Source organism: Euprymna scolopes, chromosome 2 (genome assembly GCF_053919585.1).
Source record: "Euprymna scolopes isolate OS-2025 chromosome 2, ASM5391958v1, whole genome shotgun sequence".
Lineage (NCBI taxonomy): Eukaryota > Metazoa > Mollusca > Cephalopoda > Sepiida > Sepiolidae > Euprymna > Euprymna scolopes.
The window spans coordinates 196,528,789-196,553,214 of record NC_136483.1 but is presented as its reverse complement, the minus strand read 5'-3'; the positions used below and the strand labels follow the sequence as shown (position 1 = coordinate 196,553,214).

General features: G+C 36.4%; 1 protein-coding gene across 2 annotated transcripts in view; it reads right to left on the bottom strand.

Annotated features, from left to right (window-relative positions):
* The window catches only part of LOC145301325 (uncharacterized), a 301,904-nt gene that overhangs the window by 73,651 nt on the left and 203,827 nt on the right, over positions 1–24,426 (bottom strand). The window lies entirely within an intron of this gene.

Below are 24,426 nucleotides of genomic sequence, written 5' to 3'. Positions count from 1 at the left end.
GGTAGTTCTTATTTTCACCCCTAAATATTAAGTCTCGTACCGCCCCCAGTTAAGACCGGGAGGAAATATATACATTTTATTGATATTTTGCTTGCATCCTTCGTAACTGGATCATAAACTCATAGATAAAACATAATGTTTCCACTTCCCTATTCAAAAATAATAAATTCTCCCTTCTCAAATTCCGCCCATTCTTATTGGCTGAAAGCTGACAATTCGATTACTCCGGAATCTACCTCTTAATACATAAACGAACGTTCCAGAACTTTTCAAATACGGCAATCGTTTTGTATAAATAGACCAAATACAAACATAATTACCGCTCATAAACAGAAAATTAAATGCTGGTAACTTTACACCTACCTATGCATACATAAACAACACACCACTATCCACACCTCATAATAAACCCTGAAAAATATGTAAGGGTACTATTGTTTATGTTTCGATATCAACACGGCTTAGTAAATCTTACACAATGCTATTTTTTGTTTTCTTTTACTTTGTTTTATAGTATTCTTATACTTTTACATTTACTTTTAATGTGAGAAACTGAAATATTTTCTTACGATTAGTTAGATTTCAATCATGTTACTTATCTTGTCTGCCTCGTCTTTTGACTATGAGAGTCAGAAAACGAGCGAGCGAGAGAGAGAAATTTGGGAAGAATATATACAGAGAGAGAGAGAGAGAGTAAGAAAGAGAGAAGGACAGAGAGAGAGAGAGAGAGAGAGAGAGGAGAGAAAGAGAAGGGAAATAAAAACTGGTGTAGATATTGTTCGCCGTGAAATGGTTTTTCTTCGGCAGAAGAAAATGTAAAAACTGAGCTAGAGAAGGAGAGAGAGAGAGAGAGAGAGAGCGAGCGAGAGAGAGATAGATAGAGCGAGTTGGGAAGAATATATATATATATATATATATATATATATATATATATATAGAGAGAGAGAGATAGAAAGAGAGTGAAAGAGCGAGCGAACGAGAGAGAAAGAGAGAGAGAGAGAGAGAGAGAGAAGGACAGAGAGAGAGAGAGAGAGAGAGATAGGAAATAAAAAATGGTGTAGATAACGTTCGCCGTGTAATGTTCTTTTTATGCCGAAGAAAAATAAAAACATTCCACAGCATCACCATTATCTACAACAGTTTTTATTTCCTCTCTCTACCCCTCTCTCTCGTTCTTTATTCCCCCTCTCTCTCACTGTGTATATTCTTCCCAACTTCTTCTTTCTCTCTCTGTATATATTCTTCCTAACTCTCCCTCTCCCCTTTCCCTTTCTCTCTTGCTTTTTAGATTTCTTTTTCTGCCGAAATATAAAACAAACATTCTACGGCATCAACGTTATCTACACCAGTTTTTATTTCCCCCCTTTTTATTTCTCTCTCTCTCAGTCTTTCTCTCTCTCTCTCTCTCTCGCTCGCTATTTACATTTTTTTAACACGCAAGAGAAATGATAATCAGAGAGAGAGAGAGAGAGAGAGAGAGAGAGAGAGAGAGAGAGAGAGAGAGAGAGTGACTCTCTGACTCCGATTATTATTTCTCTTACGTGTTACTGTATCCGTGTGTTCGTTTTACCATGCGGCCCACCACGATAAATTGCTATCACAAAAAAAAAAAAAAAAAAAAAATCGTCTACCTACTTTTCATTCCGCCTTTACTGACTTATTCACTGAATGTCGTGAAACAAGAACTATAAGAGATGAGGATAACAGTCCGAAAATAAATACATAAACTATTTTGTTAATTAATTAACTTACGGATATTTTTCTATGATAATAATAATAATAATAATAATAATAATAATAATAATAACAATAATAACAATAATAATAATAATAATAATAATAATAATAATAATAATAATAATAATAATAATAATAATAATAATAATAATAAACGGTTTGCCACACTAATTACTTCTTAAAAAATGAATTTTTTCTTTTTTTTGGTGGGGATTTCCATTTACGCAAACTGAGTCACAGCAACGCGTGGCCGAGTACGGCTAGTCATAAATATCAAAGATTTTACATGAGGAAAGTTAGCGTGGATTGTATGTTTACGTTGATGCGCACATATTGCAACGATGGAATTCTAGTTTATAAACGGTCACATTAATCATAGCAAATGGAATCACAAATGATACGAAGAAGAATTTTGGAAGAGGTGAAAATATGAAAGAGGCGGGGGAGAATGAAAGAAAGTGGGAAGAGGTGAAGAAAAACGATCAGGAAATGGACAAAATCGAAGAATAGGAAAAAGGAAGAGGAGAGGAAGGAATGGTGAGGAAATTGAAGGCAAAAGGAAGAGAAAGAAGAGAAAAAGAGAAGGGAACACTGAAAAACACGATTTTAAAACGCCAAAGAAAATGGCACAGTGTGAGGAATTAATACAAAATGCAACGACATCTAAACAACGATGAAAAACTTGAACAATTATAACAAAGATTTTGGTGTCTTGTGTTTATGGATCAATTCTTATAGATTAAAAAATATACTTTTGGCCTAGTTAAAGTGAAAGCATTTGGTTTCATATGTATTAACAGCTTATTCAATACAGTTAAAAAAAGCAATGATTTCAAACATTCAAAATTACATTAAAATCTTTTGTTTTAGTAAAGGACTTCTTTACTTAGAAAAACTTTGTAGATTTGAAACTACAAATATTGGAGACATAAAACAGAAACACTTTGTGGATTTGAAATTACAAAAAAAAGCAAATATTGGAGACATAAAATAGTCTTTTTATGTTGAAAATATGGTCCTTTTCAATTTCGGGAAGTCAAATCGAAAAAAGTTATTTAAAATTTTATATCTTGATTAAACCTGTGTGAGGTTTTATTTAAAAAGTATTAGTTTTTTTTTTCAAACTGAATACATTCTTTTCACCTGCGTAAGTATGCTATCTCTTTAAAACTGTTGACGATCATTTTACATTTTTTCTAGCCTATAACTTCTATGCCAATATTGTTGATTACTATTGGAAAGTTCACTGTATTTACTTACTTAGTGATGGTTGTTTTCTCATTGCACATATAATACGTAAATAGACATACAAAAATGACATCAAGGATTCATTTTGTTATATTTGTGAAGAGTTTCGAGTAAATGATGAAAAAATGTAACAGATTTTATCCTAAAAGCTTATTTTGGTGTGCATTTCGCTGATGCAAACAATCATTGGCTCCACATATAGTTTGCAAAACATGTATTGAACATTTGAGGCAATAAACTCAAGGTCCTCGAAAATTCTTGAGGTTCAAAGTATCAATGATTTGGAGAGAGCTACAAAATCACTTCAACGACTGTTATTTTTGTCCAATAAATTTAACAGGAATTTATAGGAAAAATTGAAAATCCCTACTTTATTCAAATCTTCCCTCTGCAATTCGATCAGTGGTGCATTGTAATGAAATTCCCATACCTGCTTTTTTAAAAACTGCCTGATCTACATAATGAAAATTTGAATAGAAACTTTGAAAAACTACACAATACAAATGATCCAGATTACCTACCACCATCTTCAGACCCCCGTATTGTTTGATCAAGAAGATCTTGAAGATTTGATAAGAGATTTAAACCTCTCTATAAATCATCCGAACTCCTAGCTTCTCGACTCGATGATAGAAATTTTTTTGCAACCTGCGACAAACATTACTTTTTACCGAACACGAGATGATGAATTTTTCTTTGAAGAATTGCTAAATTTGTTTTTTGTGTAGATATTCCTAGACTTCTAAAGTTAGGTGTAAAAGAATATAAACCAGAAGAATGGAGATTGTTTATAGACAACTCTAAAAGAAGTTTGAAATGTGTGCTCTTACATGACTCTAATATGTATGCACCTATACCTACTGGACACTCAACAACACTAAAGGAAACATACGATGCTATAAAAACTGTCTTAACACATGAAAATCATCAATGGGTAATTTGTGTTGATTTAAAAATGGTAAACTTTTTATAAGGACAACAAATTTCCTTGCTTTCTGTGCTATTGAGATAAAATCATTGGAAAATAAATAAATGGTCTGTTCGAGACAAACTTAATATTGGTGAAAGGAACGTTATTTATTAGCAACTTATTCCAACAGAAAAAAATCGTATTCTCGCCTTTACATATAAAACTCATGGAACAGTTTTCCAAATCTCTTGATAATACTGGACAATGTTTTCGATACATTTCATCTGCATTTCATCTGATTAAGCGTTGAGAAAATAAAGGCTGGTATTTTTTTATGTTCCTCAAATAAGAAAATTGATAAAAGATCCAAAATTTTCACATACAATGAACGAAATTGAATTGGCTAGCTGGTTAAGTTTTGTTGAGGTAGTTGAACATTTTCGTAGCTAAAAATTCTAGAGCTAAACAAGCAAACTGAGTATGATATTTGGAATCAGCACTTTTGAATTAGCCAATATTAGTTGCAAAATTTCAGACACCAAGACAAAAAATGTTTTTGTAGAGCTGTGTAATTTATTTTACCGAACAGTAACCGTAGTCGTAAAAAAAATGAAATCAGAACCGGAATAGAAGTGCGGTCGTTTGCATTTTATGTCTTTATCTCTCTTTTCTTTTGCATTTTATCTGAGGAAGACGTAATTCGAAGGTCCGCCTGCATGCTCCTTTCTAGCCTCATCGTAGGGAGTTGCAAGTATTTACTACCTTTGTTTCCGGAAACACGGATAAACATGTGAACCATACAAAATGTGTTGTTCGCTTGTGATCAATATGCATGCGGTTCTAATTCAAGACGACTGTTATAGAGAAGCACAGGTTACTATATAAACAGGCATCATAATCAAATAAGAGTCGCATGAATGCATAGTCAACTCGCGTCTGAATATCCTAAGCTAATGGAGTACAAATACTTATTTCTCTTTTTACTTTTGTGTTTATCATATTCAGTATGTGATCATTCTGAGTTTTGTTAATTTAGTATGATTTTCAACGGTATCTTACGCTCTGTTTCTCACTCGCTTTAACTATGCAGCGCTAGACGATCAGGTTGCGGGCGATTGAATAAATCATTCCCGTTCTTAAGATGTGTTAAATAAACTGTGGGTTAAAAGAACTGCGATTAAAAAAAGCAACAATTTTTTTTGAAGACTACTGCATTCAATCTGAGCGTTTACGGAGCAACAATTCTACTTCAATGTTATATTTGTGATCGGCGGACAAACGCAGCTTCTTATAGAGTTTCGTGAACGGATCATCTCAAAATACTATTTCTAAACTTCAGCGTGACAGGACGACAACAAGCGGACAGAGACTTTTATGGAGATTGGTGACTGCAATTTCAAACTTAAACGTAAACGTCGTTGATTAATAATGAACGTGATATTGGAAGGTTACAAGACTGATCTTGAAATTTCGCAGTTTTCCCCTGTTAAAAACAGAGTTTTAAAATTATTTGTAAAACGATAAATTGTCCAGTTTTGTAAAAAATCAAACAAATAATAAGTTATCTGCATAATTGTAGCAATATTTAACGTGAGATTAGTAGGTTACTAAACCAGAGGTTAGCAAGTGGAATGTGTGGTGTGATCTCGGACGTTTTGACAGGTTGTGATTTAGGAAATTCAGAAAGAAAATTATTAAAATAAATATTTGTGTGTTATTGCTTAGAAAATAAATTAAAAACATTTTAATAAATAAATGATCTGAACGATAAAAAAACGAAGATTAATTGATTTAGACGAGGATGTCATAATTTGCTTTACAACTCATGCACTCGATCCATTTTTGTTTTTCTGCCGGAAAAAAATCCTGTCCGAAATAAGATGATCGCTGATCGGAAGTAAATCCATATCTTTAGCCCTTTCTTCCTAGTGGGACCTTTTTTCTACAAAGGAGTCATCACTTATCAAGGTTATTTACTGTACGGTAGTCAATGGGAAAATATCGTAGTAATCGTTAGTAGTTGAAATTTGGTAAATTGGATTATTTAAGGGGACAGCTTATCAAGAAGCTTTGTTCATGGAATCTATAGGTTTAGGCACAGATAAAGAGCTGGGAAATTATTGATAGTAGTTTCAACTAGACGAGTGTTTTTCGTGAAAGTTTGGCGAGGGATACCATAGATTGGAGCTCAGACGAGCAATTACCATGAAAATAACGATATAGCAAAGGCAGGCTCGCAACGTCTTTTCTGTGGGGAAGAGATTGCAGGGAAGAGAAGAGGGCATCATCTACTAGGCTACGAAGTCTATTTTGAGTAAATGTCAAAGCAGAATAAGGTGCTTCTAGTAACTCTTGCCCAGACGTGGCAACAGTACTATATCCTTGGACGTGATTTGCTTTTATACAGGTAGAGAATTGCAGCAGCACTGAGATATCTACTGGAGCAGTAGAATGATCCCACTATTTTTCGAGCGAACTTGACAACGGGTTTGATGATCTACACGAAGATAATGAATGCTCCATACATAACTATGAGAGGCAACGTCTCACATAACCATTTACATTATATTACAAGCATTCATATTTGTAATTCTTTTTTAGAAAGAAATGAGCAGCGTTTACGTTACAAAAGGACAGACAGAGCTTGTCATTAAAGTACTTTGGCGCATCTAAAATCACACAGAGTAAATTTCAATCTTAATCATCAAGGAATTGCCATAATTTATTTTCATTAACAAGATTAACATTCTTCATCCGATAATTCCTTTCTCTTTCGATTTTGTAAAATGGATCGACATTATTTCAAAGTCTTTGAGTTATATAAATGAAGATATTCAAATATTTTTCTGTATTGTATCACGGGTATGTTGTCTCTTCCTAATTCTTGCGGTTAATATTGTTTCTATTGAATGTTTCCTTTCTTGTTTATTTAGTTGATTTGCTTTCGTATCTCAAGAGATGAAAAACAGAAAATCTCATTTAAAAGAAAATCTCGTTTTAAAATAAAAAGCTAATTACCAAACAGTTTACTACAAAAAAAAATATATGGCACAATTAAAAGAAAACACTTTGCCGATGGTTTTTATAAAAATGTATACCGTTAAAAAGATTAATGATATCGCGCAAAAAAAAATGTATACCGTTAAAAAGATTAATGATATCGAGCAAAAAAAACAACTGTTTTTTAAAAACTATGAAAAAAGAATTTGCATTTTAAAATTATAAAAAATACATGAAAAAACTTGTTTTTTCTTCAAGAAAGAAATTATGAAAAAAATTATAAAACGATTTATGTTTGATATTAATCAATATATTAGCTAGTAAAAATATTAGTTAAAATATATTTATTTGGGTGTATATAGCTGTATACGTTCCATAGCCCTTGGTCCCCTGGAGGGCATAGGCCATCTACAACTTTGTAGATGCTTTTGAAGCGAGGAGTTCTTTTTACAGGGTGAGGGTGCTGGACCCACGCCCATCCTTCCCAGAAGATACATACAGCGCCTAGCCTTCCCAAATGGTTACCCATCTGGTACTGGCCAGGTTCAACATTGCTTAACTTTGGTGATCTGGCGAGAACCGGTGTGTCCACGTGATTGTGCCGTACGCGGCTTTATGTGTAACCAGGATATATGTATTCTAGAAACAGGAGGTCATAATGATGTTATGAAGCTGTTTTACGAAAAAGTAGGTTAGGTTGATGAGCATCAGAAGCGACAAAGATTAGAGAGGATAGACGTCAGATGATTGAACGAATTTGTTACATAATTAATTTTAGGAGCCTTAAATTTATTTTTATTTTTATTTCCAATAGAAATAGAATAACAATAAAAAATATGTTTAAGCTGCTAAAATTCATGCTAGAATTGTCCGCAAGGATAAAGCACGTAGTAAACATTCGGTTGTTAAGGTTACACTCCTGAGGATTGAACGTCCAATCCTCAGTACGAGCGACACTAAAAATACAATTGTGAAGGACTTAGGCTTTCTACCCAATCATGGCTGACGAAACAAGAGCATGCTACACCCACACCCGTGGATTAGTAAAGGTTTTCGTCCGAAATTTCGTGCAGATTCCTGAGTTCGACAGAAAGATTCTCGAGTTCGACAGAAAGACTCCGACAGAAAGATTACCGAGTTCAACAGGAAAATTTCCGAATCTATCAGAATGATCCCTGAGTCCGACAGAAAGATTCCCTGAGTCCGACAGAAAGATTCTTGAGTTCAACAAGATACACCTGCAGAAGATCGGAGGTTACATCAACTGAAACGTTATGAAAAAAACACTCAAGATGAGAACAGTAGTTAGAAAAATAACACGAAAAAAAAAAAAACTTAAAAAAGAAATGAAAGTCACTATAAAATAAATTATAAACTATTTATGTTAAACATTGTTAGATACCTTATTTAGTATAAATATTAGTTAAAATATATTTGTTCGAGTGGTCTTGCCTTATATCTAAACAGGATATATTTTAAACAGAAAATGTCACAATTGAGTTTTAAGGTGGACCTGTAAGAGAATCAATTGCGTTCTTGAGCATCGGAAGCGATAAAGGGAAGTGACGTCAGATAGACGATCCAGTTACAATCAGCGAGTCTAGATGAATCCAAAAAGATATCTTTTTAAGATGGTCTAACAAATGTTTTACCAGAAGATTGTAAAATAAGTATCTCTCTCTGTTTATTTCTATTTACCACCGCCTTTGATTTTGCAACGCTAGACGATCAGGTTGGGATAATTGAGTAAATCATTCATATTCTACCGCTCCAGTAGATATCTCACTGATGATGCAATTCTCTCTTTGCTTTTTTTTTACATGGAAGTCACCACTTATCAAGGCTCGAAAGCCACTCGGGGATAAGGGTTATTGCGTGTACAGTAATCAATGGGATAGTATCGTTAGTATTGGAGATTTGATGAAGTGTCTTTCTTAAGGAGGCGGTTCATCAGGAATTTGTTTATGTTGGACTTGAAGACACCCAAGTTGTAGTCAGGTGGGAAACAGGCAAACGGAAGAGATTTCCACAGGCGTGCACTTCTAAGCTTTGTTCATGGAATCTACGTTTTGATTTAGGCACAGATAAAGACAGTGGTTTCAGCTAGACGGGCGTTTTTCATCTCTACGTATATAAGAGCCAGATACGTCCAAGGATGGAGTACAGCATCCACATCTGGGAAGGAATTGCTAGAAAACCCTTATCCTAGCTTGACAGAATTAAAAATAGAATTCGTAGTCTAGTGAGGGATATCCTCTTTTCTTCCCTGCAACCTCTTGCCCACAGAAGAGAGGTTGCGAGCCTGTCTCTGCTATATCGTTATTTTCATGGCAAGTGCTCACCTGAGCTCCAATCTATGGTACCCCTTTAGCCTGACTTTCACGAGAAACACTCGTCTATCTGAAACCACTATCATTAATTTCCCCTATTATTTATCTGTGCCTAAGCATAAACATAGATTCCATGAAAAAAGCTTCTTTCTTAGAACTGCACGGCTGTGGAACTCTCTTCCGTTCTCCTGCTTTCCAACCGACTACAATATGGTCGTCTTCAAGTCCAACATAAACAAGTTCTTGATGAGCCATCTCCTTAAGTAATCCAATTTACCGAATTTCAACTACTAACGATAACTACAATATTGTCCCATTGACTACTGTACACTCATTAACCCTTATCCTCGAGTAACCTCCAGGCCTTGATAAGTGGTGACTTCTTTGTGAAAAAAAGAAAAGATTAATGAATTAATTGCAGAATTAACTTGATAAGCATGATATGGTTTTGTTCACAGCTACGAAGTTGACTTTGGTATTCGGAGAATACAATACACACAATGACGTCATCGGCGGGAAGCGTAGATATGATTTCGATAATTTGAATTGACTAAAAAAAGTGGCGCGGAGGAATATTTTAAGTGCATGATTAGGCAATGTAATATTTATACAGATTAAAAGAAATATCAAAATTTTTTTTATTCCAGTCTATGAATAATCGAAGTATCAAATGACCCCATCACAAAAAAGAACCCACACTGTTTTTCTTTCTTTTTTAGAATATAATAGCCGACCTTGTACCCAATATGCCAATCAATCAAGGAAACAATGTTTTGCATACCGACCTATTTTACCAACCAACTTTAATGCAAACCAAATTTCGAAGACTACGACATACGCATAATCGTATATAAATGGCTTTTCAAAAATTCTCGAGAGATTCACAGCTCTTGATTATTTTGTCGAAGTCATTTCTTATAGTCCAGTGCAGCGTCAGTGCGGATCTCTTGAGAATCTTTGCGGCGTGTTCTTACATCCGGCAATTCATTTGAATCTTTACAAGATCAAATAAAAGCAAAAAAAAAAAAAAAATAAAAAATAATATATATTTTTTTAAATTCAATTTTCACCCCAAACAAGGCACAGTGCCACTTTAAAGCAGGGGGCTACTATTAGGGACTTAATTAGCGGGGTCATTATGAAGGGAGAAGAGTAGAAAGATGTTTGTTAACATTACACTTGAACTTCTGCATATCATTGCATTTGGGAAAGCAGAATCCCGGAAGGGAGTTCCAAAGACCCGCAGTTCTGGGGAAGAAACTATTGGAGTAAAAGGCTTTCTTGCACCTAGGGATCTCTACTGTAAAGGGATGAGACTTAGTAGCTTGTCGGGTTTGTCGGGGGTAGTTACGTCGGGGAGGTACAAGTGTTTGCAGTTCGTCAGAGCATTCACCATTAAAGTATTTGTAGAACAGGCAGAGGGATGCAACATCTCGTCGATGGGACAGAGGTTGAAGCCTAGATGACAGTTCAGGACCTATCAGGTTGGCGACTCTTTTTTGAACCCTGTCCAGGAGCGAGAGACAAGCAGCAGATGCACCAGCACAGATGTGACAACAGTACTCCATACATGGGCGAATGGTTGCCTTATAGAGGTATAGGATACTGGCAGGCGTAAGTAGTTTTCTAGCACGGTAGAGGGAGCTAACCTTCCTTGCAGCAGCCTTGGCAATGCTCTCAATGTATCTATTCCAGTTCATATTCCCTGTAAACGTTAGGCCGAGGAGTCTAAAAGAAGTACTTTCAGGCAATGTGTTCTTGGCCATTGCTATTGGTGGTAGAGAAGGTTTCCTGTAGTTATTGAAGGAAACAAGCTTAGTCTTAGCAGCATTGAATGTGACCAACCATTTTTGTCCCCATTCCACTACGGATTGGAGGTCGTCCTCTAGTGTTTCTGCCATTTCCTTGGATATGTGTTCATTTGTTTTCCCCTCATATCTGTTATAGAGAGTGGTGTCATCGGCAAATATACCCATCTCCGAAACAGTATTATCAGGGAGGTCGTTTATGAATATCAGGAATAATAGAGGTCCAAGGATAGACCCCTGAGGTACTCCCGCATTTATGTCATATTGTTTGGATGTATGTCCGTCGAGGACAACTTTGATTTTTCTATTACTTAAGAAGGATTTAATTACATTATGAATTCTTCCAGTGATTCCATATGATCTAATTTTCCTTAGAAGACCATCGTGCCATACCCTGTCAAAAGCCTTAGATATATCAAGGGCCACCGCTCTATCCTCCCCTGTTTTATCCAATGAACGGTATATACGTTCAGAAACTACAGTTGATATCTGCTGTTGAACGGGCTTGCCTGAATCCATATTGTTTGTCAGTCAGGAGTTTAGCAGGTGTTAGGTGCTGGACTAGGGCTTGATTAACTAAGGACTCAAATATTTTGGCAAAAAGCGGGAGGAGGCTAATGGGGCGATAATTTAGTTGGTCAGTTCTTTCACCAGAATTCTTGAAGACTGGTACCACAGAGGCGGTTTTCCAGCAGTCGGGAAAACAAGATTCGTTAAGGCATTTATTGTAAAGTTTGGACAGAACTGGAGCAACCTCGGCAGAGCATTTTTTTAATAGCACAGCCGGGATGAGATCTGGTCCACATGCTTTTGAGGTGTCTAGGTTTTTTCTAATAGCATGTACCTGAGAAGGGGTGATTTTCAAATCGTCAAGTGTGGCGTCTGTTCGCAGAGGAAAATCAGGGAGTGAGTGGTGTACCGAGTTCAGTGTGGAGTTTGAGGCAAACCGACTGGCAAGCAGATTAGCCTTGTCAGTTGCCGTGCAAGCAACTTCATGATTGTTTGTTAGTGGGGGAATAGTTGACTGTCCATTATTAACTACGCTGTTGTAGATTTTCCAAAAATCCCGGGTTCCTAATTTCTGTGCTTCGATGCGCTTTCTGGTGGTTTCAGAGTAATCTGTCTTAGCTGTGTCTATCACTCTCTTACAATTATTTCTAGCTTCTATAAACTTCTGTTTATTTGAGCTGGACTTATGTCGGTTGAATCTGCGGAACGCATGCTGCCTTTGACAAATGGCAGCTGCACAAGCAGAAGTAAACCATTGGGGAGAGTGGGGCTTGCTATAGTATTTCCGTTCGGGAACATGTGCTTCAATAGCAGTTTTGAACCATTCAGTTGTCTCATTTGCACACTGTTCCGCTGGAAGAGTAAAGATATTTTGCCATGGGGCATCTCTGATGAGCTCCCTGATGACTTCCCAATCAGCCTTTTTGTAATACCTCGTTGTTTTGAGAAGTGGGTCTTCAGTTTTAGGGCGAGAATTTAGGCTGATTTCTACCATTATCACAGCGTGATCAGCATTCCCGAGTGGGCTGTGGGCATTTGTTGTACAGTCATTGGGAACCGTTGTCAGAAAGAGATCTAGAAGTGAGGCATGTTGATCGTGCTGGTCTGGGAAACGTGTCGGAAATGTAACCAACTGAGATAGGGAATGAGATATAGAGAAGCTATGAGTTGCGCTACCAGCTATGTCTGTGTGATTTGAGAATCCTAGCCAGTTACTGTGGTGGACATTGAAGTCACCAAATACATGTATTTGTGCGCTAGTATCGAGGGAGAGTGCTATATCTATGCTGTCTGAGACTTTGTTTATTAGGGTACAGTCTTGATTTGAGGGAGAGCGGTAGAGAAAATACAAGTAGCTAATATTGTGTTGCATATTTAGTCTGAAGCACATAAAGGCCTGGCCCTCTGATTCTAGTTTTATTTCTCTAGTTAGGGGGAGGGTGTTTCGAATATAGACTCCAAGTCCATGCATATGTCTGTCCGCATGTGCACATAGAAAAATGCCTGACAAATTGTAAATGCTTTTGTGACAAAATTGAAACCAATCGACACTTTTTCGATCATGTTTAGTTCAATAAAGTTTATAAAGATTCTACTTTTTTTTGGAGTAATACTGTATCTCAATTATTCCGAGCAGATCAGAAACATTAACGGCAGATCTTTAAAGCCAATACAAATTAATTTGATTCAGTCATAAGAAAATTCAGCAGTCAACCGACACTTCAGATTGCAAAATGCTTACCACTAAAATAAAAGTGTTTCTTGATTAAAGAATCTACGATGTTTTTAATAGTTTTCAGACGAGGATTGATATTTTGTATTATTTGTATTAATCAAACTACTGTTCTCATATTGTGTATTATTTTCACAATGTTCCAATCGATGTAACCTCCGACCTTCTTCACGTTTATTTTGTCAAACTCGGGAATCTTTTTGTTGAACTCGGGATCTGCACGGAATTCTGAAGGAAATCCTTCATTTAATCTAGGCAGGGTAGCATGCTCTTTTTCTGTCAGATATGACCGGTTATAAATCTTAATCAATTCGCAGTTGTATTCTTAGTATCACCACAGGTGAAGATTGAACCTTCAACAGGAGAATGTTACTTAGAAGGAAATTTTACGTAGTACTTTATCCATTACGCCACGATAAAGAATATATATTTAACTCCAAAATACGATCTAAAATTAAACTCAGGAAAACGTAATTTGTAAGTGAACTGGTTTTACATCTCAGATCTGTAATTAAACTGGAAAATATGTACAGAAGTATAAATAGGTTTATTGTTGCACCAACATGTCTAGAAAGAATGGTGGAAGCGCGCAGAAATAGAGATACACTACGAAGTTTATGTTTCTTTGGTTTCAGATCAAAATTCAGCTTAACAGAGAAATGAGAGATATTAGGCATTGAGACCATTTAGGATCCTGAGCGCGGAAATTATCTATTTCCTCACAGCGTGGTTTTGTGACACACTGATTGGAAAGTTGGATTTGAAAGGCCAGCGCTCTAGAGAAAGATCACTCTGACCTAAAAAAAAATCTGAGCAGTTTTGTCGGCATTCCCTGGTAAAAGTGCCTCAAGCGATTAACAATAAGCTAGTCTGGAAAGTGGGAAGGAAACGCTCTGGAGATTGGGCCTCCTAGAAATGCACAGAACTAAAGCCGTACCACAGTCAACAGGGAATAACTCATCTCAGCTATGATGAAGACACTGTTGGATTTAGTGCCGAGGGAACATTAGTCTATAATAAAAGTAATTGTATTACAAACTTCTGTTCCTATGAGTTTATATTCACATTCCTGCTTACAGCTTTGGTCTCGTGTCTATAATATTTCCTATTTACTAACCCGACTTAAAATATATGCACAAGCTAATGTAAGTACACGTTAACTCGCCTACTGAAATATTTGATAAGATTGCGTAAAAATAGGAGTTGAAATGTAATCTCAGAAAATACGAAAAGTCGATGCAAGTGGGAGACACAATATTATGAAATAAAAAAAAACAAAAATAATAATGGAAAACTAACGATTCCAAGAATAATTGATTAAATCACGAAATAAAAGCCAATTGTTCTAATGAATATTTTGTAGGAATCATGAATTCGATTTGATTGGTAATCAGATGAGAGAAACGAGTTTTAAATCAAACTAATTAATGAAAGTATTGTTTTAAGAAAATTCCGATGTGAGATCTGAAACTAGTTCTATCTGTCAGAAATTTGGAAAGTAATGTATAATTTATATCGCACTCAAATTGATCGAGTTTTGAATAATCTCTAAGAATCTCTTCTGTAGTTCTATTACGTTTCCACGTGTATAAACCATTCTTACGTTCGGTGTCGAAGTCCAAAATCTTGGATCTTTTGTTGGGAAATAACTCGGACGTTGATGTTAATTGCTAAGAATGTTTATTAAGTAGAAAATAACATTCGCTGAGAAACAAGAGAGAAGAAAAAGCGTTGTTTTAAAAGAGTTACTTGTGTCAAAGCCAGTGTAAAACAGACAGATTAATAGACAAAGATATAACTTTAAATTTGAGGTCTTAATTTGTCACAAGATGGCGGTCATGTGGCATAACAGATAATACGTTGGTTAATAATCAGTTCAAAGAAATATTTTTGAGAGGTTGAAGTCCCAATCTTTACTACAGACAATTATAACTAAGATTAACATGAAAGTAACACATTTACTCTGCCACGAAATAAGAACAGTGCAGTCTTGGTGGATTAAATAAAGATTCAATTCAAAATATTGTACATGTTTTTTCGTACATGATCATGGCTTTGACATAAGTATTTTCAAGTTCGACTATTAGATTCGAAAAGTAGCGCGGAAAGGAGATCGATGGTTACATCGTTGAAATGATAGTGAATATGGAGATGGTAATCTAAATAATCAATACTACAATAGACGTCATGGGGATATGTTTTTTTTTCATGGTGATATGTTTTTTTCATGGGCATATGTTTTTTTCATAGTGATATGTTTTTTTCATTGTGATATGTTTTTTTCATGGGGATATGTTTTTTTCATGGTGATATGTTTTTTTCATGGGGATATGTTTTTTTCATGGGGATATGTCTTTTCCACATTCATCGATAGTCGGGAGGAGGGATAACTTATCAACATCCGTTCTCGTGTTCAACATAAAATATTCGCAAGTTCAACATAAAACATTCGCAAGTTCAACATAAAACATTCGCAAGTTGGGCATAAAACATTCGCAAGTTCTACATAAAACATTCGCAAGTTAGGCATAAAACATTCGCAAGTTCAACATAAAATATTCGCAAGTTCAACATAAAACATTCGCAAGTTCAACATAAAACATTCGCAAGTTAGGCATAAAACATTCGCAAGTTCCATATAAAACATTCGCAAGTTCAACATAAAACATTCGCAAGTTCAACATAAAACATTTTCATATTCGCCATAACGCAAACCCAATTTCGACATAAAATATGCTCAAGTTTGATCTAAAATATTCCTATTTAAATAATGCCCCTAAAAAGGTCTGTTTCATCAACCAAAACGCTGTAGAACAACTAAAATGAGAATAGTAGTCCGAAAAATACAAACGATCAGCCACATCGCAAAATAGTTTATAACATAAAAGAAATATATGAACATATTTGAAAATTGATTACAAGAAATTGAAAGTATATTTTCAATTTCTTGTTTTGCGTTTTTTTAGCGTTTCATTTTGCAGTTTTTTCATTTTGCAGTTTTTCATTTTGCAGTTTTTTCATTTTGCAGTTTTTTCTCTTCGCTCAATCTGCTGCTGCATTCGTCTCAAAAGTCACTGGTTGCTGCTGCTGTTCTATTTAATGTACTTGCAGGTGTCTGTCTTTGAATCATTTATTTACACCTGTGGTTTATGTTCTACGCATCTACTCCGATTTTTACTGCTGTTTAGTACTTGTTTGTAAAGTGGGACAACGTCATCAGTTATTTGGAGCAGTACTAATTGGATTAATTGCATCGATTATTAGCAGAATCCCCATCATTGTACCCCGCTCAGGTGTTTATAAAATTCTGACTTTTTATGGAAAGTTCTCTTTTACGTAGCATCCCATATTAAAAATGCTAAATCAGCAGTGACAATAGATTGGAGCTCAGTCGAACACTTTCCATGAAAATAAGGATAAAGCAGAGACAAACATGCAACATCTCTTCTGTGAGAAAGAGGTTGCAGAGAGAAGAAAAGGACATCTCCTATGAGGCTCCAAAGTCTATTTTGAACTCTATCAAGGTAGGACAAGTTCTTTCTAGCAGCTCCTGCCCAGATGTGGCAACAGTATTCCATCCTTGGACGTACCTGGCTCTTATATAGATAGAGAATTGCATCAGCAGCGAGAAATCTACTGGATCGATAGAAGAATCACACCATTTTTCCAGCGGCCTTGGCAACGGATTTAATGTATGTGTTCCATTTAAGATCAGGAGTAAAGGTCAAGCTCAGAAGCTTGTCAAAACATGAGGCCTCTCCAAGATGAGAGCCATTCATTTCAATTGATGCCAGATGGGAATCAGAATGCTGATGATGTTAGGAGAGAAGCTTGGTTTACGATGCATTAAAAGTTCCCCATTGTACCACGTGCTCAAGATCAGAGGAGAGAGAATCGGAGAGAACTTGGTCGTTTACTGTCTTTTTTTAATTTTTTATTTTTTTATATGGTGGTCACCACTTATCAAGGCCCGGAAGCCACTCAGGGATAAGGGTTATTGCAAGTACAGTACGTTAGTGTGGAGATTTAATGAAGTGTCTACTTAAGGGGGCAGTTCATCAGGAATTTGTTTACATTGGACTTGCAGACATACAGGTTGTAGTCAGGTGGAAAGCAAGCAGACGGAACAGAGTTCCACAGGACTGCAGTTCTATGAAAGAAGCTTTGTTCATGGAATCTACGTTTTGGTTTAGGCACAGATAAAGAGTGGGGAAAATTTTTGACAGTGGATTCAGCTAGACGGGTGTTTTTCGTAAAAGATTGGCGAGAGGAGACCAGAGATTGGAGTTCAGACGAGCACCTGCCATGGAAATAACGATAAAACAAAAATAGGCTCGCAATGTCTCTTCTGTGGGAGAGAGATTGCAGGGAAGAAAAAAGGGCATCCCCCACTAAGCCACAAAGTCTATTTTGTACTTTGTCAAGGTAGGATAGGCTGTTTATAGCAGCTCTTGGCCAGATATGACAGCAGTATTCCATCCTTGGACGTACTTGACTTTTATATAGATAGAGAATTGCATCAGTAGTGAAATATCTTCTGGAGAGGTAGAAAGATCCCACCATCTTTCCAGCAACCTTGGCAACAAACTTGATGTACGTGCTCCATTTCAGATCAGGAGTAAAGGTCAAGACCAGAAGCTTGTCAAAACATGGGGCTTCTCCTAAACGAGAGCTATCCATTTTAATTGATACACGATGGTGATCTCAGCGTTGATGATGTAAAAATAGGAGTTTGGTTTTGGATGCATTAAAGGTAACCAGCCATGTCTTCCCCCACTGAACCACGCACTCGAGATCAGAGGAGAAAGAATCAGAGAGAAATTTGCCATTTACAGCCTTTGATGTGTTGCTGTAGATGGTCGTGTCATCAGCATATATGTCAACGAATGATTTAAATATGTGTTTAGGGAGATCATTGATGTAGATCAGGAAGAGAGTTGGGTCCAGGATGGACCCTTGAGCGACTCCAGCATTAGTACTGCAGGCTTCTGATTTTTGTCCATCGACCACTACTCTTATGAGCCTATCAGAGAGAAATGATTTAATGATAGAGAAAACATTTCCAGTTATACCGTAGCTAGAAATCTTGTAAAGTAGGCCCTTTTGCCATACCTTGTCGGAGGCCTTTGATATGTCAAGAGCAATTGCCCTAGAAAGGAAGCCTTTGTCAATCGTTAGCACATCTGCGGTAGATCTTGCAGAATGGAAACCATATTGCGTGTCACTAAGAAGGTTATTTCTGCTGAGGTGGTTGACTATTTAGCCTTAGATGTGCTACTATAGATGGTAGTGTCATCAGCATAAATGTCTACGAATGATGTAAGGATGTGATTTGGAAAATCATTAATGTAGATCAGTGTTGTGAAGGAACATAACTGGCTATACACCGGTTACAAACTGTATATATATATTGGACTGTTGGGCAGACAGCGGCAGACAAGCAGTCGCAGTAAGACGGATAGTCTTACGTGTTGATTATCAGACTTTCTTCCCCATACTTGTTACTATGTACTTCTATTTACCTTAGGCGAGCAGCCTTACGTTTCTGTATTATAAATAAACCCCATTACACATACCACTCGGTGTAACTCACGTTTGTCTTTATTTCCTAAGTATTTAGGAATATAACAATGGCGACGAAAGGATGTTCTTTCTCTTAACAGAGATAAATTACCGTACCAAGGACTGTGTACAATGCAAGGATTTTTTGTTTTACGAAAAAAACAAACTACACAAGGATTTTTGACCACGTGCGTCAATGAATTTAAAAATTTTTCCTACCTAAAGTAGCGAAAAGTACGGATTTTTTCTTCGTAAAGAACTCACAAGAAATTATAGAAACATGTTCAAGGTAAAGTGGAATTTATATTTATTTTGACAAGTAAAAAAAAAAAAAAAAAAAAATGGTCGCAAGTTGAATTCGAAACTACACTAAAGGATTACGAGTTTCGAAAGAAAAAATATAAATACAACGACTATTGTACCATTTTATGCCACGTGGGAACGGCAGCCATATATATTTTTTTTTTTGGAAAATTAATTGTTTGTTATTGCCTTTATATAAATAATTGGAACTATTTGTCGTGGGAAGTAAGAAATATTTTGTGTATGAACTTACGTTGTTGAAAAAAAAAAAAAAAAAAAAAAAAAAGAATTATTTTACAAAGCCTGTTGAATTACTATGGATGAACTTTGTTGAAACGTGTTGTGTCTGCATATTGCTACTAATTTACGATATACGTAAATTTACGATTTTTCTTTGGAATTATTGTGTAGAATTCGAAAAGACATTTTTGTACTAGAAGCTAACATGGAACAATTAGCAGAGTTAACTAAGGCTCTAGCCCTTAGCATCCAGGAACAGACAAAAATGACTCAACAATTTTTAGCGCAACAACAACAACAACAACAAATTCAACAACAACAGCTACAGCAACAGCTGCAACAACAACAAGAAAGAACACAAAAAACTTTAGAGGCACAACAAGAACAAACAAACATACTACAACGACAAATGTCGACACAGCAAAAGAATTTAGAAAAGCTAATTCTAACGTCGACCGGGAAGAAGACTAATTTTTCTGCCGAGGGTATTTCAAATTCACTAACGAAATTTCGTTACTCCCCGGATACTGGTGTTACTTTCCCTGCATACTACAGAAGATACGAAACAATTTTTACGAAAAGATGTTTAGACTGGACCGATGAGGAAAAAGTTACCCTGCTACTACAAAAACTGGGTACTGATGAAAACACCAAGTATGCAAATCTAATTCTACCAAAAAAACCGGAGGAGGTTTCGTTCGAGGAAACAATTAGTACCTTGTCGAAAATATTTGATAAAAGGGATAGCCTATTTCACTCTAGATACAAATGTTTGAACATTCAGAAGGCAGAAGCTGAAGACTATCTAGAATATGCTTGCACTGTGAACTGTTTATGCGAATCATTTAAATTGAATGAAATTTCCGCAGACCAATTTAAATGTTTAATCTTTGTACAAGGTCTCACAGCACCAAGGGACAAAGATATACGTTCACGGATCCTAACAATTATGGAGGCGGATCCTAACATAACATTGCAAAAAGTCACTGAAGAGTGTCAACGTCTGATTAACATAAAGAAAGACAACACTCGCATTGAAGAGAAAAATATTTTTAAGGTGCAGCAAGTAAAAAGGCAAGGGACCACAAGAAAGTCCAGGTTCCAAGAACACAGGATCCTTAAAGGATACAAAGACCCAAAGCTAAAGTGTAAATGTTGTGGTAGTTTAAGACACAACAATAAGACCTGCTGGTTTAGGAACAAAATATGTTATGAATGTGGTCTCAGAGGTCACAAGGGAACATACTGTGCCCAGAAGAAAAGACAAGGGACCGATAATGTAAATACGCTTCGCATGAATAAAGAAAAAAGCTGCGAAAGACGGAAATATGTTGATGTTCGGATAAATGGACATCTGGTTACATTGCTTCTGGATAGCGGTGCAGATATTAGTATTATAAATGAAGATATATGGAAAAGGATAGGTCGACCTGAATTAACGAAAACCAGAAAGACGGCGAGAAGTGTGTGCGGCAAAAGATTAGAGTTCAAGGGAGAATTAAAATGCAAAGTGACATTCGCTAACCAGACTCATAAATCCAAAGTGTACGTCGTACCAGGAAAGAATACATGCCTGTTTGGGGTAGATTGGATTGTCCTGTTTAATTTATGGGAGAAACCCATAAATTCGTTTTGTAACGTTTTAACTGCAGAAAAAGCAAACCAAAGGGAAGACTTCCTGAAGGATTTGAAAACTGAATTTCCCAATGTTTTTGCCGAAGGACTAGGACTCTGTATTAAGACAGAGGCAAAATTTGAATTAAAGAAAAATGCCACTCCAGTATTCAAACCTAAAAGGAATGTGCCTTTTTCAGCGATGGACGCAATCGAAAAAGAGTTGGATAGACTTCAACAACTGGAAGTCATTGAAAAAGTTAACCACACAGATTGGGCAAGTCCAACCGTGTATGTAAAGAAAAAAAAAACAGAATAAGGGTCTGTGGAGATTTTTCAACGGGTTTAAATGACTGTCTATTGGACCATAATTATCCCCTTCCGTCCGCAGAAGATCTGTTCTCTAAGCTTAACGGAGGAAAAATTTTTTCTAAGATAGACCTCTCAGATGCTTACTTGCAAATTAAGATCAGCGATGAATGCTCCAAATACTTAGGCATAAATACTCATAAGGGCATTTTTAAGCTAAAGAGGCTTCCTTTTGGATTAAAGGTTGCTCCTGCTATTTTCCAGCAAATTATGGACACGATGCTGGCAGGGTTGGAATTTTCAATGGCCTACCTTGACGATATCCTAATTAAAAGTGAAAATTTGCAAGATCATAAGAAGCATGTAAAAGAAGTATTCAAAAGAATACAGGAATTTGGTTTTAAATTGAGCCCAGAAAAATGCGATTTTTTTATGAAAAAAATTAAATATCTAGGTCAAATAATCGACAAAGAGGGTCGAAGACCGGATCCACAAAGGACTGAAGCAATTGAAAAGATGCCTGCTCCAGATTCAGTGACAAAATTAAAATCGTTTTTGGGATTAGTTCAATACTATGCAATTTACATCCCTAACATACATAATTTAAGAGCTCCTCTTAACGAGTTACTGAAAAAGGGTGTTAAATGGAACTGGAATAAGGAATGTGAATCTGCTTTCCAAAATATCAAAAGATGTCTACTGTCAGACTTAGCATTGGCACATTTCAATCCAGAAAAGGAACTAATACTAGCAACGGACACCAGTGATTACGGTGTTGGCGCTGTATTACTTCACAAGTATGAGGATGGTAGGACAAAAGCTATCGCCCATGCTTCAAGAACGTTGGTTGCAGCGGAGAAAAATTACAGCCAAATTGAAAAAGAGGCGCTGTCGATAATATTTGGAATTACAAAGTACAATCGATTTCTCCATGGACGATCTTTTATTTTGCAAACCGACCATAAACCCCTACTTACCATATTTGGATCAAAGAAAGGCATTCCCACACATACTGCGAATCGATTACAGCGATGGGCTGTAACCCTCTTAAACTATCAGTTTAAGATGGAACATGTATCCTCAAAAGTTAGGACACGCAGATGCATTATCACGGTTGATCCCTAAAAGAAGCGAAAGTTTCGAAGAAACGGTAATTGCTGCGCTTAAAGACGAAAGTGAATGTACAAGTTCAATGTGTAATATGATACGTGAACTTCCGGTAACTTTCGAAAAAATAAAAAAAGAGGCAGTAAATGACATTTTCATTAAGAAAATGAAAAATCAATTGGGATGGATAAAAAAAAATAAAAAGGTAGATCAAACAACGCCTTTTTCCATCTGTGAAGATGTGCTCATGTATGGTGAGAGGATCGTAATTCCACTAACGTTACAGAGGAAAATTCTGAAGGAATTTCATACAGGTCATCCGGGCATTTCGAGAATGAAATCCCTTATGAGAGGATATGTGTACTGGCCTGGTATGGACAAGGAAGTTGAAAAATGTGTCAAGACATGCAGAGGATGTCAATTAGCAGCTCGAGATCCTCCAGTAAAAACGACGCCATGGCCAAAGACGGACCTACCCTGGTCACGTCTGCATATTGATTATGCGGGACCTATAAATGGTTATTTTTACTTGATTATTGTAGATTCTTTTTCAAAATGGCCAGAAATATTTAAGTTTAGACATCCAACAGCAAAAAACACTGTGAGTGCGCTTAATGAAATTTTTAGCCGTTTTGGAGTGCCAAAAACCCTAGTGAGCGATAATGGAACAGCATTTACTGCTCATGAATTCAAAGAATTCTGTGACTCACTAAATATTCTACATATGACAACACCTGTGTACCATCCACGATCGAATGGGTTGGCCGAAAAATTTGTAGATACGTTTAAAAGGGCACTTAAGAAAAATCTTACTACGGACACAGACGAACAATGTATTCAAACATTTTTAGCAATTTACAGGGTGACACCAAATCCTAATAATAATGTCAATTCTTCCCCGGCTGAGCTAATGTTTGCAAGAAAGATAAGATCTGTCTTCGATAGGCTGCTACCAGAGAAAAAGAAAGTTTTCAAAAAAGAAAACCTTAATACCAAGTGCTTCTCCCCAGGTGAAAATGTATATTTCAAAAATTTTCAAAATGGATGAAATCAGTGGGTTGAAGGTATTATCAAAAAAAGGATTGGGAGCATGGTCTATACCATCCAAGGATTAAGTTTTGTCTGCAAAAGACACAGAAATCAAATACGTCCCAGACTGTCTCCAAATGTGGAAGAGACACCAATGGAAACATTGTGCGATATTTTTGATATACCAAAACCAGCGTGTGTACCGCAAACAATGAATATTTCGCCTGAACCGACCATACGGGCTGGACAGAAACCTTTACCCCGGGTAACGCTGACCAGAAGGAAAAGCGCAAGAAAGAGAAAAGTTACCAGGAGATTAAGCCCTGACCCTAAAAGGAAGAGGTATTTAAGCTAAAATCAGGAAGATTTCAGCTTCAGGGGGAGGTGTTGTGAAGGAACATAACTGGCTATACACCGGTTACAAACTGTATATATATATTGGACTGTTGGGCAGACAGCGGCAGACAAGCAGTCGCAGTAAGACTTACGTGTTGATTATCAGACTTTCTTCCCCATACTTGTTACTATGTACTTCTATTTACCTTAGGCGAGCAGCCTTACGTTTCTGTATTATAAATAAACCCCATTACACATACCACTCGGTGTAACTCACGTTTGTCTTTATTTCCTAAGTATTTAGGAATATAACAATCAGGAAAAGAGTTGGGCCCAGGATAGAATATCGTGAGCTTCTGATTTTTGCCCATCGACTACTACTCTTATGAACCTATCAGAGAGAAATGATTTAATAATTGAGAAGACATTTCCAGCTATATCATAGCTGGAGATCTTGTGAAGTAAACCTTTATGCCATACCCTATCAAAGGCCTTTGTTATGTCAAGAGCAATTGCCCTAGAAAGGTTGCCTCCGTCAACATTTTACTATTATTAAAAGTAATAATGAAGAAGAAGAAGAATAAGAAGAAGAGGAGAGAGATTAAACTACTGCTACGTGCTGTCTACACCAGAAGACTTGAGCCGTTCAGA